The following is a 20,908-nucleotide window of genomic DNA, read 5'->3' as shown; positions in this document are numbered from 1 at the left end:
GAGAGGGATAAATGTGCACTGCAGGGCAAGAGTTATAGCTGGGGGCAGGGAAATTATGATGCGGTGAGGCATGACTTAGGATGCGTGGCTTGGAAAAGTAGGCTTGAAGGGAAGGGTAAAAAAATGAGGTCTGCAGATGCTGGAGATCACAGCTGAAAATGTGTTGCTGGTCAAAGCACAGCAGGGCAGGCAGCATCTCAGGAATAGAGAATTCGACGTTTCGAGCATAAGCCCTTCATCAGGAATGAGAGAGAGTAGCCAAGCAGGCTAAGATAAAAGGTAGGGAGGAGGGACTTGGGGGAGGAGTGATGGAGGTGGGATAGGTGGAAGGAGGTCAAGGTGAGGGTGATAGGCCGGAGTGGGGTGGGGGCGGAGAGGTCAGGAAGAAGATTCCAGGTTAGGAGGGCGGTGCTGAGTTGAGGGAACCGACTGAGACAAGGTGGGGGGAGGGGAAATGAGGAAACTGGAGAAATCTGAATTCATACCTTGTGGTTGGAGGGTTCCCAGGCGGAAGATGAGGCGCTCCTCCTCCAGCCGTCGTGTTGTTATGTTCTGCCGGTGGAGGAGTCCAAGGACCTGCATGTCCTCGGTGGAGTGGGAGGGAGAGTTAAAGTGTTGAGCCACGGGGTGATTGGGTTGGTTGGTCCGGGCGTCCCTGAGGTGTTCTCTGAAGCGTTCCGCAAGTAAGCGGCCTGTCTCACCAATATAGAGGAGGCCACATCGGGTGCAGCGGATGCAATAGATGATGTGTGTGGAGGTACAGGTGAACTTGTGGCGGATATGGAAGGATCCCTTGGGGCCTTGGAGGGAAGTGAGGGAGGAGGTGTGGGCGCAAGTTTTACATTTCCTGCGGTTGCAGGGGAAGGTGCCGGGGGTGGAGGTTGGGTTGGTGGGGGGTGTGGATCTGACGAGGGAGTCACGAAGGGAGTGGTCCTTGCGGAACGCTGATAGGGGAGGGGACGGAAATATATCCTTGGTGGTGGGGTCCGTTTGGAGGTGGCGGAAATGACGGCGGATGATACGTTGTATGCGGAGGTTGGTGGGGTGGTAGGTGAGAACCAGTGGGGTTCTGTCTTGGTGGCGGTTGGAGGAGCGGGGCTCAAGGGCGGAGGAGCGGGAAGTGGAGGAGATGCGGTGGAGGGCATCGTCGATCACGTCTGGGGGGAATCTGCGGTCCTTGAAGAAGGAGGCCATCTGGGCTGTGCGGTGTTGGAACTGGTCCTCCTGGGAGCAGATGCGGCGGAGACGAAGGAATTGGGAATATGGGATGGCGTTTTTGCAGGGGGCAGGGTGGGAGGAGGTGTAGTCCAGGTAGCTGTGGGAGTCAGTCGGTTTATAATAAATGTCTGTGTTGAGTCGGTCGCCCGAAATAGAGATGGAAAGGTCTAGGAAGGGGAGAGAGGAGTCTGAGACAGTCCAGGTGAATTTCGTCTAGGAAGGGGAGGGCGGAGTCTGAGATCTAGGAAGGGGAGGGAGGAGTCTGAGATCTAGGAAGGGGAGGGAGGAGTCTGAGATCTAGGAAGGGGAGGGAGGAGTCTGAGAACTCTGAGGGAAGGGTGCAATCGATATGTGCAGCTTGTTCAAGGAGCAACTATTGACTGTCCTTGATAAGTATGTACCTGTCAGGCAGGGAGGAAAGGGCGGTGGTTTAATAAGGAATTGGAATCCCTTGTTAAAGGGAAGAGGGCGGCCTATGTAAAGATGAGGCGTGAAGGTTCAATCGGGGCGATTGAGAGTTATAAGGTAGCCAGGAAGGATCTAAAGAGAGAGCTAAGAGCAGCAAGGAGGGGACATGAAAAGTCCTTGGTTGATAGGATTAGGGAAAACCCAAGGGCTTTCTATAGGTATGTCAAGAATAAAAGGATGACCAGGGTAGGAATAGGCCCCGTCAAGGATAGTAGTGGGAAGTTGCGTGTGGAGGCTGAAGAAATTGGGGAGACACTGAATGAATACTTTTCGTCAGTATTCACTCAGGAACAGGACATTGTTGCCAATGTGAATATTGAGTCACAATTAATTAGAATGGATGGCTTTAAGGTATGTAGGGAAGAGGTGTTGGAAATTCTGGAAAGGGTGAAAATAGATAAGTCCCCTGGGCCTGATGGCATTTATCCCAGGATTCTCTGGGAAGCAAGGGAGGAGATTGCGGAGCCATTGGCCTTGATTTTTATGTCCTCATTGTCTACAGGAATAGTGCCAGAAGACTGGAGGGTAGCAAATGTGGTTCCCTTGTTCGAGGAGGGGAGTAGGGATAACCCTAGTAACTATCGGCCAGTGAGTCTCACTTCTGTTGTGGGCAAAATCTTGTAAGAGAGAATTGTAAGGGATAGGATTTATGAACATCTGGATAGGAATAATGTGATCAAGGATAGTCAGCATGGTTTTGTGAAGGGCAGGTCGTGCCTCACAAACCTTATTGAATTCTTTGAGAAGGTGACTAAGGAGGTGGACGAGGGTAAAGCGGTAGATGTGGTGTATATGGATTTTAGTAAGGCGTTTGATAAGGTTCCCCATTGTAGGCTACTGCAAAAAATACAGAGGTATGAGTTGGAGGGTGAGGGCGAGTTGGAGGTTTAGATTAGGAATTGGCTGGCTGGAAGAAGACAGAGGGTAGAAGTTGATGGTAAAGGTTCATCTTGGAGTGCAGTTACTAGCGGTGTTCCGCAAGGATCTGTTTTGGGACCATTGCTGTTTGTCATTTTTATAAATGACCTGGAGGAGGGGCTAGAAGGTTGGGTGAACAAGTTTGCGGATGATACGAAAGTCAGTGGAGTTTTTGACAGTAAGGAAGGATGTGGCAGGTTACAGCAGGATATAGATAAGCTGCAGAGCTGGGCAGAAAGGTGGCAAATGGAGTTCAATGTAACTAAGTGTGAAGTGATTCACTTTGGTAAGAGTAACAAGAAGATGGGGTACTGAGATAATGGTTGGATACTTGGTAGTGTGGATGAGCAGAGGGATCTTGGTGTCCATGTACACAGATCTCTGAAAGTTGCCACCCAGGTAAATAGTGCTGTGAAGAAGGCATATGGTGTACTGGCTTTTATTGGTAGAGGAATTGAGTACCGGAGTCCTGAGGTCATGTTGCAGTTGTATTAGACTCTGGTGTGGCTGCATCTGGAGTATTGTGTGCAATTTTGGTCGCCATACTATAGGAAGGATGTGGAGGCACTGGAACGGGTGCAGAGGAGGTTTACCAGAATGTTGCCTGGTATGGTAGAAAGATCGTATGAGGAAAGGCTGAGGCACTTGGGGCTGTTTTCATTGGAGAAAAGAAGGTTTAGGGGTGACTTGATAGAGGTGTACAAGATGATTAGCGGTTTAGATAGGGTTGACCATGAGAACCTTTTTCCACGTATGGAGTCAGCTATTACGAGGGGGCATAGCTTTAAATCAAGGGGAGTTAGGTATAGGACAGATGTTAGGGGTAGATTCTTTAATCAACGAGTTGAGAGTTCATGGAATGCCCTGCCAGTAGCAGTGGTGGACTCTCCCTCTTTATGGGCATTTAAACGGGCATTGGATAGACATATGGAGGAAAGTGGGCTAGTGTAGGTTAGGTGGGCTTGGATTGGTGCAACATCGAGGGCCAAAGGGCCTGTACTGCGCTGTATTTTTCTATGTTCTATCTCATAGAAACTTATAAAATTCTAACAGGACTAGACGGTGTAGGTGCAGGGAGGGTGTTCCGGATGGTGTGTGTGTCCAGAACCAGGGGATCACCGTCTGAGGATTCGGGGTAGACCATTTAGGACAGAAATGAGGAGATATTTCTTCATCCAAAGAGTGATGGGTCTGTGGAATTCATTGCCACAGGAAGCAGTCGATGCCAAAACATTGAATGTATTCAAGAGGCGTCCATCTATAGCACTTGGGGTGAGTGGGGTCAAAGTTTATGGGGAGAAAGCAGGACTAGGCTATTGAATTGGGAGATCAGCCATGATCATGATTAATGGCGGACCAGACTTGAGGGGCCAAATAGCCTCCTCCTGCTATGTTTCTATGTTTAAGGGGATTAGAATGTAGTTGACGGAGAAACCAAGTGAGGGGTGGGTAATACCGAACTTATGAGGAAGATTTGTGTGAGAAAGATGGTGGAAGTTGGACTATACAGGGGTAGTCAATATCTACAGATAACTGGTCAAGCATGAATAAGGGACATCCAGGGTTGTCGAGGGAAGGTCAATGGTGGGTTCTGTACGTCAGGAAAAACAGTCAGGTGCAGGGTAATGGAGGGAGGTTTAAATGATGACAGAAGTCAGGTTAAGAGAAAGAGGGTAGAGGGTGCTGAGGGGCAGGGTAGGTCCAGGATTCCAGGACAGATCAAAGATAATGGGAACTGCCGCCTGGGTGAGTGAACATTGAGTGAGGATATGATGAATATTCTAAGGGTCAAAGAAGACAGGTGTGATGAAGTAATGGTCAAAGGGTGGCATGGTGGTTAGCTGTGGTGCCTCACAGCACCAGGGACTCAGATTTAATTTCACCCTTGGATGAGGAGTGAGTCTAAGTGAAGTTGCATGTTCTCCCTGTGTTCTGTGTGGGTGTCTGCTGGGTGCTCTGGTTCCTCCCACAGTCCAAAGACTGGTGAAGTGAATTGAATGATAAATGCAAGTCTGTGGGAATGGGGACAGAGTGCAGGCTGGGTCGAGGTAGAATGCTGTTTGGAGGGTTGGTGCAGACTCACTGGGGTGAATAGCTTTTTTCTGAACCACAGGTTTTCTATGAATCTATGATAGAGCAAAGATCAAAAATGGACTGAGGGAGGATACAGGGTGATGGCTTCATGTTTCAGGCATAATATGGGCATGTCCAGAGGAAAAGCTGCATCCAAGCTGAAAAGGTGATTGGAATACAGGTTGAGGATATTGATGTTAGGGTGGATTGCGTGGAGGCCAGGATGTGGCTGCTGCAAGATACGTGGCTGCCCAAAGATCAAAGGTTCTCAGTCAAAATGGAGGCCATTGGAACTGGTGACCAGATCTTATGACCATTAAGGCAAAGGAAATAGCAAAATACACCCGATTCTTTTGCTAGTTCTGGCACATCTGGAGGGAGTGGCCAAAAGCTAGATTCAACATTGGTCAGAATGCAACAAGAGCTACCAGGATAGGGTCAGAAAGTTCAAGATGCTGGCAAGCAGGGTAAATGCAAAGCTGAGGATTGGCGCAAAATAGAACGTACAACATACATGCTAACTAGTTACAAATGTCAGTGAGGGAATTTTGGAGACTTCTGTCCTGAGAATGTCTGTTACTTACCAGCATCATTTTTTTTAGGGTACACTAAGCTCTTGTGACTGAGAGGCAAACCAATTATTTAAAAGTCACTGTAGAATTGCATTCCTAAGTCAGTGTGCCTTTCTATGGTTCCATTGGAGACATCTCACAGGCAGCCACTCACAAAAGCATCAGGGACGTAACCAATGCCCTGTTTAGAGGAGTAAATAAACTTACATGATTTCCTGCAAACCCTGAGAGCCAAGCAGTTAGTGATGTGGAGAAGGGGATCTGGTGGAAGGTTGAAGTGCCTTCATCCTCCCCTGACCTAGCAACAGTGTATACAACCAATGGCCAGATAGATGGAATGCAGGTCTGAGCAAATATTGGGTTGCTGCTGGGTCGCTTCTTCCTGTGTGTGCATGTTCAGCGGGTTTCTTATAGCCATTTCCAGAGACACGTGGGACTCAGTATAGACCTGGTCGACAGCAATCATCCTAATATCGGAGATTTTAGCTGTTACATCCTCCATCAGCTGCACAGATGTGTCATAGATATGCTCACCAGGTGGTCACTCTGAGTCCAATTATGAAAAGAAAACCACCTCAATGGCTGTCTCTGCATTGCTGGGGAGTATATGGAAGGTTGTGATGGTGCATTCTCTGAGAAGTCCATTTTGTCATCCTCAGAGATGGAGGTCATGCTTGCTGCAGACTGCTTTCGCTGTCCATCAATGACTGTGACCTCCTGTAGTGGCGAACACAGGAATTAATTCAAGTTAAATACATTCCATTCTCTTCTCAATGTATCACGTCTGCATCTTGGATGTTTAGTTCTGAACAGCAGGATTGAGACAATCTTTTGCGTGGCGTCCATCCCCACTTTTACATTTATACTGTTTGATGCTGATATTCTAGATGAGAAGATTGAAGGCTCCTACTTCTCCTGAACATGTGAGGAAGATGTGACCAAGGTTAACACTGATCCCTTCACGTAGAGCTCTGGTGTAGCTGATGACATGTTGGCATTGATATATGCAGCCTCCTGTCTCCTTGGTCCTAGAGGTTAGCATGACCTAACCTCTCTGATGACTTTATAGGAATAACGCTCCCATAAAACCTATTATGATCCCTATGGGTGTCAATAACTTATACAAATTAATTCAAATTCCCAGTTAATAATTGAAACGATGATGGAACAAAATTTCACATTTTACGATTTTCACTTTAATTAATTAAGCTAATTAGGGACAACCTTGACGAAACACTATTACTATTAATCAACTTATACTGCAAAACTACTTAACCGAATATTCTCTAATACTCTGAACACAAGTGAAAATTCCACTTCACAAGTATATCTTAAACCAACACTTAAATAGGCATTCAACGCTATGGAACAATTCCAAAGCTGTTTTCACCTTCCAAGAGTTTACTTCTGTTCTTTTCTTTCCCAGCCTGGTAAATTATAACCCCAAAGCTTTGGGATGGGTGAGGAATTTTCCCGGAGCTTCTCTGCCTTATGAAAGCTCAGTGAATCTTTCAGCCTTGTGTTAAATCCTCCTGAATAAATTTTTAAATCAGCTTCAAATGCATTCTCTGCTCTGTGTACCACTGGGACTTTCAGCCTTTAACTATTCCTTCTCTTGGATTCTGGCAGACTGACCTGCCTGAAAATTCAGTGATCTTTCAGGAAGGCCTGAAATTTTTAATGTTTCCAAACTCCATGTCCTTGGCAACCTGAAATGCTAACTGGCTAGACCCCAACTCTAATCTATCTTGGAAGTTTAAAACAGAAGTAATTACAACCTAACATTCTCAATAGCTTCCTGGGAATTTTCAGATAATCACTGTAAACAGATTCTGCTACTATTGTTTACATATGTGATTACCTTACACTCTCTTCCCATGAACACAACCAAGGCCTCCCCTTTCATCGTTACAGCCATGTCAGCCAGGGTTGTTGTCAGCTTGAATTGAGAACAGGTCACATATCACCCTTCTTTTTGCCCTAAACTAAAGAAACAGTCCCAAAACAAAATAACTTTTCAAAACTTCAGATTTGTAACACACCTGAGAAAGGATTCTTACAGAGGAAGGAGTTCCCCATTTGGACACCATCACTGTGACAAGAAAAAAGCCATGGAGGTTGTGAGGGGGGGCTCTGAGGAATAGGTTGGGAAATGGGAATTCCTGGAATACTAAAAGAGGGAGTGAGTAGGAAGGCAATTTGCAGTGAACGGGTTGTGTGCCCTCCTTCTGTCCAACAGTATGTCACGGACTCATCTTAATTGGAAAGCCTCAGCCAGGGCTAATGCTAATGATCTTTCATGTATCTCCCATAGCTTCTGGCACTGAGAGGAGGGAAAGATTCCTGTGTTTTTACTGAGGCACACACTGGTATCAGAGACACCACTGTTACATCTTTAAGCATGGTATCTGCCAACTCAAATGCACAGTCCACTTTGTGTGACATTAGATAGTGTGTTACTGTATAAATTAAGGAGGAGACAAAGAGTGACCCTGTAGGGACTTCACAGATTTCAGTTTATATTGATAGTTATTTGGATATAAATACTGTGCAGGGATATGGGGAAAAGGCAGGAGATTGGCAATATGTAATAGACCTGGTACAGACACAATAGCCTCCTTCTGCGTCATAACAATTCTGTAATTCCGTGAAATGGAAGTTTGGATTATTAAGGCTTTTTCAAATTGAAGAAAATATTTAATTATTTTTCTTTTGATTGAACTGGATTTGGTACTTTTGTACAAAGCACAACGTACCTTTGGGGAAAAGTGCAACCTCAGCAACAATGTTTGGACTGTTCATAAAAGACAGATTGGTACAGAACTGTGAGGAGAGAGAGGACAGTTCAGACTCAAGCACACAAGCTACCAGCAACGTCAATGACTCTTGTTCACTTGGAGTTGAAAATAACTTGGGATGACTTTGCAAAAAGGATGAAAACCTTCAACTCAAGATAAAACTGGGTTCAACTGATGAGCTCCTGAACTGTGGATTATCTCAGTTGACAACAGTATGACATCATCATCAAACACAACAGAAAAAGAGACTTTGAAATAGTCACTTCATTCCACTACTTTTGGATTGGACTCTGATCCACGGATTTTGTGCCTTTAGCCTGTTTTTCCTAACCACGAGATCCAAGATACAGAAAATGATTAAGGAAGGATTCGAGAAAGGAACATCAGCTTAAAAAGCTGCAAGTTGAAAAACAGAAGCCTCAGAAGTAGTGGGTAGTTCTGATGAGGAAAACATCGAGAGATAATCTAAAGTCCAGGAAGGAAATGTTTAAAATTGTACAAGCCTACCAAAATTTGAGGGAAAGGAAGTGGATTCATTCTTTATGTCATTTGAGAAGATCATAAAACAAATTAAAAGGCTGAAGGAAAACTAGATGCTGTTCATGCAGGGCAGATTGGAAGCTGGAGCATACAAAATTAGTGTATTATTGCCAGAAGAGGTTTCTATGGATAATGACACTGAAAAAGACTATTCTAACTGTGTATGAATTAGCTTCAATACTGCACAGACAAAATTTTGAGCAAACAGTCTTAAGTTTGAAAGGTTAAAGCAAGGCAATTGTGAGCAGGGGACATGGGTATCAGGGGTAAATGCCATGCACAAAGATCTTAAATCGATCATTCTCTCAGAAGAAGTTTGGTAACTAGAACCCATGTTAAAGATCTAAGAATATCAACTGAGACAGGCAGCAGGGATAACTAATGATTGTGAACTGATCAATAAAGCTTTCTTTGGTCATAGATCCACCAATGAGAGAAGGTGGGATAGTGAAAGTAGCCAGAGTGGAGAAAGGACAGGTGGGAAAGCCAAGAGATCTCTGCCCTGGGGACTCAAAAATAAGGTGCTGAGGGTGGAAGTGAGAATGTTAGGCCTCAGCTTTTTCATTGTCACAAACTGGGAAACCTTCATTCATGATGTTGAAGTTACATGGATTGCTGGAGTTTGTAAGAATGAGTCTGAAAAGGGAACTCAAGTGGTAATTACCACAAATCATTTTGTACCTTTAACTACTACTATGAAACTGAAGCTAAATACTGCTTTTAGTACAAGAGAGGTATATTAGTGAGTAAAAGGATTTTTGTTGATATGTCTGGGAATTTGCATCTCCTGCTGAGGTTTTATTCTTTACTGCCACTATCTGAAAAATCTGAGTGCCCCTCTTGCCACCCTGCCTTTTATGAGCTTATTTAATTTAAGGGATGGCTGTGACTGGTCACTATTATACTGCAGCCTCCATGCACGTGTCTGGCCCTAACCCTGTGGGCAAACCACATGCTTTTTTTACTTACTTGTGCGACCTGGGCATCGCTGGCTGGCCAGAATTTATTGGCCATCCCATTTGCCCTTGAAACGGTGGTGGTGAGTTGCCTTCTGCTGAGCTGCCGTCCACGTGCTGTGGGCTGACCCACAATGCTTTGAGGGTGGGAGTTCCAGGATTTTAATGCAGCGACAGTGAAGGAACGATGATATATTTCTAAATCAGGATGGTGAGTGGCTTGGAGGGAAACTTGCATGGCATTCCTATGGACCTGCTGCTGCTTTAGTACTCTAGTTGCAAGTGGTTTTGGGTTTGGATAGTGCCGTCTAAGGTTCTTTGGTGAATTTCTGCAACGCATCTTACAGCTGGCACACACTAAAATGCTTCATTAAAATTCTCTCTACAAACTGACAACAGGCTCCTGAAGTAGCTTGGTATATATGTTTCTGGTGTGGTCCTCCTGACCCGAAAGAAATTTGCCAGTCCTGTGTAGAACAACTGGTAAGGTAGCATGCCAGCTGACACTCCTATTTCCATTGCCCGCTCATTTCCGTTTCAGCTCCTTCTCCTGCCCTCAAACTTAATTGGAAGCAAAAAAAAATGCAATTTTCATGTAACCACTTCTCCACTGAAGGGTATCAAAAAGGAAACTAAGAATACTCAGGGAAAACAGTCCTTTATCTCCTGTTCCACTTAGATTTAAAACCAAAGAATATTCTGCTTCTCGCTGCACAATGTCTATTCAAACGACTTATGGAAAAATCATATCCATAAATTCTTATAGCTTGCAGAATAAACAGGAGCTGCTGAAACTGTCAAAATTGTTCCCATGTTAACAATGTTTAGTAAGTTTTGACAGAAACAATCTCAATTCAACACAGATATTTCAAATGACTTGCTCATCAAATGTTGTTGACAATTTGATTTTATAAAATGTCATCCTCAAAGCAGAGCATATAGTGGTTCTAAGTAAGTATTTCTGTCTTCTTTGATCATATTGTTGTCTTTTCCAAATAACCCCATGGAGTGACTTCTAAAATCTCTCAATTTCTTGCAGTGAAAGCAGAAATATTTGGTGTCCCTTGGTAATGGCTCTGTCTTGCAAAATGCTTTGACTGTCAAACATTCAACACAGCATCATATTTTTGTCCTCAATATTCAACAATAAGCATGAAACCAAAGGCTTTGTAGGTAAATGGTTTTATTTTAATATTAATTTCATGTTTTTGATCCAGCTTTGCCTTTACTGAGGCTCAACAGAAAAGATACAATAACCAGAGCTGACTCACAGCCAACCAAGCACACTATTGAAGTTACACAAATTGCTTATGACAGCTTTGACTTTGTAAGATAAACAGCAGCCTGCCTCGTAGCCTCCTGCTAATCTTCACATTATAAAGCCAGTGTCCGTCCAAATTTACAGGACACAAAGTCCTTGCAGAACGATTGTGTTAACTTTAACTCAATGTAGCCCTCAGAAGCCAGCATTAGAGGGGAAGAATTGGTCGGGTGGCACTATTGCTCGACAATTAATCTGGAGACCCCCGTAATGTTCCGATGACCTGGTTCGAATTCTCCCATGGCAGATAGTAGAATTCATAACTCAATACTGAAGAAAATTTGCAATTATGATTCTAGCAATGACCATGAGGCAGTTGTTCATTGATGTTTTAGAGAAATGGAACTGTCATCCTTACCCAGTCTGGTCTACATGTGACTCCAGACCCACGGCAATGTGATTGACCCTTAACTGCCTTCTGGGCAATTCGGGATGGGGAAATAAATGATCACTTGACCATCATGAATTAAGAAAGAAGTACAGGCTTCTTAGACAAATTAAATTAAATACAAGATTTGCAGAATGTTAGCGAAATAAGTCAGTTTGTATTAAGCTCATGAGTACCGTGCCTCAAAATAGATTTACATGACATAAACTAGGACCCAAGAAGTGTTGATAATGGCATTGAAGTGACAGTCATCAAATCTTGCTTGTTTACGATTACTTGTAGGGTCATTGGGCAGGATTTTAATTCCCTGCCAGGCTGGGGGAGGAAGGCAAATAGTAGCTAAGAATAACACCACTGGTCATACAGCTTGTTCCCCAAATGCATTCTGCCCTCCCAGGCTGTTCTTGCAGCAGTAGAATGGGGGGGATAGAAATGCTCTCCAGCCCCACAAGGCAGTTAGCAGGTATAAATGGTGGAAAGCCGATTGGGGCAAACTAATCGACCACCAGGTCCCCTCAAGCAGCATAAAGTCATACAGCATAGAAACAGAACCTTCAATCCAACCAGTCCATGTCGACCATATCCCAAACTTACTAGTCCCACCTGCCTTCATTTGGCCCATTTCCCTCCAAATATATCCTATTCATGTGTTCATCCAAAGGTCTTCTAAACATTGTAACTGTACCTGTATCCATCACTTCCTCTGGAAGTTCATTCCACACACAAACCACTTTCTATGTAAAATAATTACCCCTCATATCTTTCTTAACTCTTTCTCCTCTCACCTTAAAAACATGCCCCCTAGTCTTGAAAACTCCCAGCCTGTGGAAAAGACACCTGCCATTCACCTCACCCGTCATGATTGATAAACCTTTATAAGGTCACCCCTCAACCTCCTATGCTCCAGTGAAAGAAGTCCCAGCCTAAACAACCTTTCCTTACAACTCAAATAGTCTATTCCAAGCAACATTCTGGTTAATCTTTTCTGAAACTTTTCTGCAGGTGTCAGGTGAAGTTCCTGTCGAGGAAACCTACCCTCTGGTCATTAATTGACCAACCCTGTGGAAATAGGAGCCTGTGACTTCTTTATAAAGGAATGGGTCTGGGACCAATTTCTCTATCCCAGGGGGAAAAGCCTGCCCATTCTAAACCATATGATCCTGTTTGTAGAATGGAATTTGTTTTATTGTTTGCAGGCATATTGATACACTTATTTTCTGAAGCAGTGCTCTATTAAAATCTTGGAAAGAAAGAGTCCAGGTTGTGTTACCAAAATGACAGATAATTTATAAAAATAAAGATAACATTACAGTTTGCGAACAAAGAAGAAATCTGAAGCAATAACACAGAGGTAAGTGGCAGCCATCTGTACTTGAAGAAATATTATTTGTGGCAATTTCATTTTTCAACAGAACAAATGGATAATGAAGGATCTTACAGAGAAAACTACTCTGTCTGTATTATTTAAACAAAATTTCAATCATTGCTCTCACACATAATCGTGAAGATGTCTCCCTAGGCAACTGTGATTCCAGTCTCAAAACAGGCATTCCCAATGAAGGGCTTTTGCCCGAAACGTCGATTTTCCTGCTCCTCAGATGCTGCCTGAACTGCTGTGCTTTTCCAGCACCACTCTAATCTAGACTCTGATCTCCAGCATCTGCAGTCTTCACTTTTGCCTACATGTAAATTAGGCCTAATGCTGGGCCTGACTAGCTGAACATCACTAGTTCTACTTGTGGCCTCACCACTGGTCCTTCCAAGGTCTTTACTGGGATTAGCAGATGTTACTGAAAGTGCAATTTGTTTTAAATTGTTACCTTGATTCATTAGATTCCAGCCATAAGATCATAAGACTGTCACATACAGGAGCAGAATTAGGTCACTGACCTCTGGATGAAGAAATTTCTCCTCAGCTAAGTTCAAAAGCGTTGTCCCTTCACCCTGAGGCTAAGTCCTCAGGTCTTAGTCTGTCCTACTAGTGGAAAAAAATTTTCCATGTCTTCTGTATCCAGACCTCTTAGTATCCTGAAAATTTCAATCAGATTCCCCCTCATCCTTCTAACCTCCAAGTGCAGATTCAGAGTCCTCAACTGCTCCTCATATGACAAGCCCTTCATTCCCACCATCATTCTTGTAAACCCCCTCCAACACCAGTGCATCTCTCCTCAGATATGGAGCCCAAAACTGCTCACAATATTCCAAATGCTGTCTGACCAGAGCCGAATACAACCTCAGCAGTACATCTCTGCTCTTGTATTCTCACCCTCTTGAAATGAATGCCAACATTGCATTTGCCTTCATAGAAAAGTACAGCACAGAACAGGCCCTTTAGCCCACAATGTTGTGCCAAGGTTTAATCCTAATGTAAAACATAGTAACTTAACCTATGCACCCCTCAACTCACTGCTATCCATGTGCACATCCAGCAGTCGATTAAATGTCCCCAATGACTCTGCTTCCACCACCACAGCTGGCAACACATTCCATGCATTCACAACTCTCTGCATAAAGAACCTACCTCTGCACATTTCCTTTATACCTTCCTCCTAATATCTTTAAACTATGACTTCTCGTACCAGTCAATCCTGCCCTGGGGAAAAGCCTCTGCCTATTGACTCTATCTATTCCTCTCATTATTTTGTACACCTCGATCAGGTCTCCTCTCTTCCTCCTTCTCTCCAGAAAGAAAAGTCTGAGCTTATTCAACATTTCTTCATAAGGCAAGCCCTTCAATCCAGGCAGCATCCTGGTAAACCTTCTTTGCACCCTCCCCAAAGTCTCTGCATCTTTCCTTCCTAACTGCTGACTGAACCTGCACATTAACCTTAAGAGAATCCTGAACTTGGATGCCCTAATTCCTTTGCACTTCAGATTTATGAATCCTTTCCCCTTTTTGAAAATAGTCAGTGCCTCTATTCTTCCTACCAAATTTTTTCCAGAATATCTTAAAATAAAATGCTGTTCTGACTACCTCTCATGCAAGTTCACCTCCACTATCCTGACAGCAGTCTTCATCCCATCCTATCGGGAAGTGAAGATGCACTTGACTAAGTGTACAATGCTACAAACAGCCTTGAGACAGCATATCACAGGGCCTGGTTCATTGTAGCTGGTGACTTCAGCCCAACCAATCTCAAAAATGCGCTAACAAAATACCATCATCAACTCTCCTTTCCCACCAGAGCTCTGAACATCCTTGACCATTGGTATACAATAAAGATGCTTAATACTCCATACCCCATCTGCATTTTAGAAAATCAGATCACAATGCTGTTCTCCTCCTCCCTGCTTACCAGCAGAAATTGAAATGAGAGAACCCAGTACAGAAAGAAGTGCAATGTTGGTCAGAGGCCATGGAAAGGCTTCTATGGGACTGCTAAGAGTCTGTGGACTGGTCCATATTCCAGAACTCAGCAGCCAACCCAAATAAATTTGCCACCACCATCACAGACTTCATTAGTAAGTGCGTAGAAGACTGCGTGCTGAAGAAGTTAATCCGAATGTCCCCCAGTGGGATGAACCGTGGATGAACTGGGAGATCCACTCCTTACTGAAGTCCAGGTCTGAGGCATACAAGTCAGGCAACCTGGCCTATACAGGAAATCCAGGTATGACCTTGGAAGGCCATCGAAGATACCAAGAGGCAATAGCAAGCTGAGGTAGAGATCCATTCTAACCACATGGACACTCAGAGTTTGTGGCAAGGCTTACATGATATACCAGGCTACAAAGTGAAGTCAAACAGAATCTTAGTTAATAATATACTGCTCCCCAATGAGATCAATGCATTCAATGCTCACTTTGAACAGAATGTCAGTGATATGATGTCACCTATGCCAACAGCCTTGTATGCACTGGTCACCATTGCAGACGTTGGATCAGCCTTTTTGAGAGTGAACTCACAGAAAGCAACTGGTCCAGATAGAGTCCCTGGCTGTGCACTCAGATCCTGTGTGGACCAGCTGGTGGGAGTATTTGCAGACATCTTTAGCCTCTCCTTACCATGGTCTGAATTCCCAACATGTTCAAAAAAACCACAATCTTCCCGATGCCAAAGAAACATCATGCACGTGCTTTACTGATGACTGTCCATTGGCTCTGACCTCCATAATTATGAAGTACTTTGAGAGATTAGTCATGGCTCACATCAACTCCGGCCTATCAATTTGCCTTGATCCTTTGCAATTTGCTTACCAATGCAACAGGTCCACAGCAGATGCCATCTTCCTTGCCCTATATCTGGATAAAAAGGATACCTACATCAGACTCCTATGTATTGACTACAGTTCCGTCTTCAACATCATTATTCCAAACAAACTCATCTCTGAACTCCAAGACCTAGGTTTTGGCTTGTCACTCTGTAACTAGATCCTTGACCTCCTGACCCATAGACCATAATCAGTAAGAATAGATGACAACACCTCCTCCATAATCCTCAACACCAGTGCCCCGCAAGGCTGTGTAGTCACCCCCTACTGTACTCCTTATACACTCATGACTGTATGGCCAAATTCTGCTCCAAAATCATTTACAAGTTTTCCTACGACACCACCATTGTAAGTTGGATCTCAAACACAGATGAGACAGAATACAAAAAAGAGATTGCGTGTTTGGTGGCATGGTGTAAAGACAACAACATCTCCATCAATGTCAGCAAAATGAAGTGTTGCGCAGTTACAACCCTTCAGAACAGTTATTGGCATGGCACAAAGCAGACAAGAGTAAAATCTGTATCAACTAACCACCAACTTTATTAGTTTAGTTAAACAGACATTCAATTTATACTGTTTGGTGAAGAAAAGGTTAATAGCAGGCATGCAATTCATACTGGTTAAGGTTGAAATCCAAGCACATACCCATTGGTTTTCTATTGATGTTTGCTGAACAGTTAACAAAAATAAAGGCTAGTACCCAAGAATATAAACTTGTGCTCATCAGGTGATTTCCTCCAGGTCTAGGGGTCCTCTCCATTTTTCCAATCATGGGATCCACAACTTCACAAAGGTTGATCTCCAGAGTTTTTGCTGATGGCACGGCAAAATCCTTCAGTTTTATCCTTTCTTTTACCTTCCTGAACTGGTCTTGTTCTTGTTGGTTCTTAGATCATCTGACAAACCGATGTCTTTCCACCAAAAGCTCACTCCAAGGACACATTTAGAATGAGCTTATTACTCTCTCAAAACAAAGACTTGCACCTTATGTCATCCTCAGAGCTGACCTAGTTCAAACCAGCACAAGCCAACAGCTGGGCTTGGGTAATTTCAGTTCACAAGGTTGCTGTCAGCCCCTGAACAACAGAAGAAACTAGTCACTGACTACAGGTGCGCATGTCCCTGTCTGCATCAAGGTGCTGAGGGCGAGATGGTTGAGAGGGTCAGGTTTCTGGAAGTGACGATTACCAACAATCTGTTCTGGTCCATCCACGTCAACGGGATGGTCAAGAAAGCAAAACAATGTCTCTACTTCTTCAGAAGTGTAAAAAAAAACAGCATGTTCACAGTACTCTTACCAATTCTTATTGATGCACCACAGTAAGCATCCTATCTGGTTGCATCACAGAATGCTTTGGCAACTGGACTTCCCAAGACCACAAGAAATTATAAAGAGTTTTGAACATAGCTCAGTCCATCATGCAAAGGATTTGATTTCCTCCCACAGTCCAAAGACACACAGGTTAGGTGGATTAGCCATGGAAACATTATTCCATAGTATCCAGGCATATGCAGGCTAAGTAGATTAGCCATGGTAAATGCAGGATTATGGATGGGGAATCTGGGTTTGGGTGGGATGGTTTTTGGACGGTTAATACAGACTCAATGGGCTGAATGACTTCTTTCTGCACTGTAGAGATTCTATGATTTTGCCAGAGTTGATGGATGTGTTATGCTTAGATTTCCAGAAGGCTTTTGATAAAGTTCCCCAAAGGATGCTGTTGAGAAAAATGAAAGAACATGGATAGAAGGTAATGAACTGGCATGGACTATCAACTGGCTAACAAACAGAAAACAGAGAGAAATAAATGGGTCATTCTTGCAATGATAGGTCATTGTATCTAGTGAAGCACTGCAAGGACCAACCTTCACAATGTATGTCAATAATTTAGAAGTGGAGACTGGATGTAATATTTCCAAATTTGTGGATTATGCAAAGCCAAGTGGCAATGTGCACTATGTGGAATATGTAAAGCGATTTCAGAAGGATTTGTGCAGGTTTAGTGAATGGGCAAGAACATGGAAGATGGAATATAATGTGTCAAAATGTAAAGTTCTCTGGTTTTGTAGGAGGAATAGATGTGCAGAATATTTCTTAATGGCAGGACATTGGAAAGTGTCAATCCACACATGGACATGGGTGTTCTTGTTGATAAGACATTGAAGGCTAACATGTAGGGGCAGCAAACTATCAGGAAGGTTAATGGAGCATTAATCTTTATTACAAGGTGATTTTATAGGAGTATAGGAGTAGGGAAGTCTTGCTTCAATTGTATAGGAACTTGGTTTGACCACATCTTGAGAACATGTGAAGTTTTGGTCTCCATATCTCAAGGAAGGTATTGTTGTCATTGAGGGAGGGCAACAAAGGTTCACTAGACTTGTTCTTGGGATGGTGGACTGTCCTATGAAAAGAGATCAGCCAAACTGAGCCTGTATTCTCTAGAGTTTCAAACAATAAGAGGTATTGTCAATGAAACGTACACAATAATTAAGGGGATAGGCAGGCCTGGTGCAAAGGGATAGACAGGGCAGATGCAGGTAAGATGCTGTCCCTTAGTTGGAGAATTTAGAAATAGGAGGCACAATTTAAAAATGAGAGGGATGTTTCAGGTGCAAGATGAAGAAAATATTTTCTCTGTGCTGCTGTGTGTGGTGACTCAATGAAACAATGTTCTGATGCAGCTTCGTTTGTGGATGTTGGGATGATTGCTTCTGTAGTTCAATATTTGGTCCGTATATGTTGAACAACAGAAGCAATCATCCCAACCTGCACAAACGGAGCTGCATCAGAACATCATTCCAACGAGCAACCACACACCGCAGCACAGAGAAACTACGCAGAGCAGAGGAAAGTCACCTGTACAGTATATCCAATAAGAATGGGTACTCAACGAACACAGTCCACAGATTTCTCAGCAACAAACCCAAAGAAGCAGACAAAACACGTCCAGAAACCCTAGCCACTCTCCCCTACATCAAAGACATCTCAGAAATGACTGCCAGACTACTCAGACCCCTTGGCTTCATGGTAGCCCACAAACCCACCAACACACTAAAACAGCAACTAATGAACTTGAAAGACCCTAAACAGACAACAAGCAAAACTAATCGCATTTACAAAATACTGTGCAAGAACTGTAACAAGCACTACATTGGACAAACAGGCAGAAATCTAGCCACCAGGATACATGAACATCAACTAGCCACAAAACAACATAACCCTCTCTCACTGGTATCCTTACATGCAGATAAGGAAGGACACCACTTCGACTGGGACAACACATCCATCCTAGGACAAGCCTAACAGAGACATGCATGAGAATTCCTAGAAGCATGGCATTCAACCTGAATTCTATCATCAAACACATTGACTTGGACCCCATTTACCACCCCTGAGAAAAAGAACAGGAAAGTACCTCAGCACAGGAAATGACATCACCAACCCAATGAAACCCAAACATATAAATAGAAAGCAGGAATCATTAGCAGTGCTTCGTCCGGAGGCTCAATGAAGATGTTACTTAGTATGGTGACAAAATGTCTGAAAATAAACCTTCCAGCTCAGCGAGCAAACCTACATCTGTTCCTATGTTCTTAAGTTGAACTCATTGTATCAATTTCATAATGGATTTGGTCATGATATAGTTGCTAATATGGAAACTTGACTGAGAGAAGGGCAACAGTGACGGATAATCCCTGGATATAGAATATTGTAGAAATACAGAGACATTAATTAAATGCAAGGGGTAGACCGCTATTGATTAAAGTATCAATCACAACTAGGAGGAGGAATAACATACTAAACAAAGCATCAAATGAAGAATTGACTGCACCTTCTCACACCCTGCATCCACAAAAGATTGGGCGGCACGGTGGCACAGTGGTTAGCACTGCTGTCTCACAGCGCCTGAAGACCCGGGTTCAATTCCCGACTCAGGCGATTGACTGTGTGGAGTTTGCACGTTCTCCCCGTGTCTGCGTGGGTTTCCTCCGGGTGCTCCGGTTTCCTCCCACAGTCCAAAGATGTGCGGGTCAGGTGAATTGGCCATGCTAAATTGCCCGTAGTGTTAGGTAAGGGGTAATGTAGGGGTATGGGTGGGTTTCGCTTCGGCGGGTCGGTGTGGACTTGTTGGGCCGAAGGGCCTGTTTCCACATTGTAAGTCTAATCTAAAATTCCATTCCATTCTCTCAGTTTTTTTGTCTCCGTTACGTCTGTTCACAATGCCACTTTCCATTGGGTTGCCTCAAAAATGGGGGACATTCTTTCTTCTGAACCAGAGGATTCATACCACTGCATTGACAGGGCCCTCACCTCTGTTCAATCCAATCCACTCTCATTTCTTCACTTTCCTTCTCAGGTCCTCACTTTCCACCCTACCAATCTCTCCATTTAAAGGATCCACCTCTGCCATTTCTGCCACCTCAACACCTCCAATTTGGTGATGCTATCATTTCCAGGCAACCAGCTACCCTAGCTTTTGACCAAGTGTTACATTGTTACCTTATTCTGAGTGCTTGATGCTGTGTCAGGTGGTTCTGCTAGCTTTTAACTCACTTAAAGGTACAGTACACTCACATCTTTATAACACCGGCCCAGACCCATTCCCCGATCCTACTACTCTACATTTCCCCTGACTAATGCACCTAGCCTACATATCCTTGAACATTTTGGGCAATTTAGCATGGCCAATCCACCTAACCTGCACATCTTTGGATTGTGGGAGGAAACCGGAGCACTTGGAGGAAACTCACACAGACACGGGGAGAATGTGCAAACTTCACACTGATGGCCACCCGAGGCTGGAAGCGAACCTGGGTCCCTGGAGCTGTGAGACAGCAGTGCTAACCACTGAGTCACCATACTGCTCAATTTGCTCTATTGGTCTACTGTACTGGGCAAAGACTTAAAACTAAGGATAGGGAATAACAACAATAGCTTCCCTTGCCAATGATGTTTGCACACCATGAAGAAATATTTCTTAAAAAGCACGATGACATTTAACTAGAACAATATTCAACTTTAATTCTTGCATAAACCTTGATTCTGAGAAACAAAGTATTCATATTTCACAGCAACTATTACAATGTACAAGACACATCTGTATTAACAGCAAATATATCGAGAGCTTTAAAAAGCCTTGTGTTCCCACTCATTGGTGCTTACAGCTTTCACTTGCTTGTGAAACATCTCCAAACAAAACTTCTTAGAGAGACAGGGTATCAGCATGCATAGCAGCCATGTGAAGCTTCTTTACCTCTGGCACTAAACCAACTTGTTAATGCTATTTATATTCAAGTATTTATTGTCTTATTTTATCCAAACATACTGAGAAGATATCAACATCACTAATCATTGTACTTATGCTGTATATAGGATCGGTGTTAAAATAGGATTTCTCCTTGAAAATGCCTGCACAGTAAATTACAAAATCTAATCAA

At 43.5% G+C, this 20,908-nt stretch overlaps 1 protein-coding gene across 1 annotated transcript in view; it reads right to left on the bottom strand.

Moving 5' to 3' along the window:
• LOC132816083 (potassium voltage-gated channel subfamily H member 8-like) overlaps positions 1–20,908 on the bottom strand; it is a 438,395-nt gene that overhangs the window by 148,428 nt on the left and 269,059 nt on the right. The gene's annotated exons all lie outside the window — the stretch shown is intronic.

Source organism: Hemiscyllium ocellatum, chromosome 5, assembly GCF_020745735.1.
Source record: "Hemiscyllium ocellatum isolate sHemOce1 chromosome 5, sHemOce1.pat.X.cur, whole genome shotgun sequence".
NCBI lineage: Eukaryota > Metazoa > Chordata > Chondrichthyes > Orectolobiformes > Hemiscylliidae > Hemiscyllium > Hemiscyllium ocellatum.
Note: the sequence above shows the minus strand (reverse complement) of the source record. Positions and strands in the feature narration are given on the sequence as shown.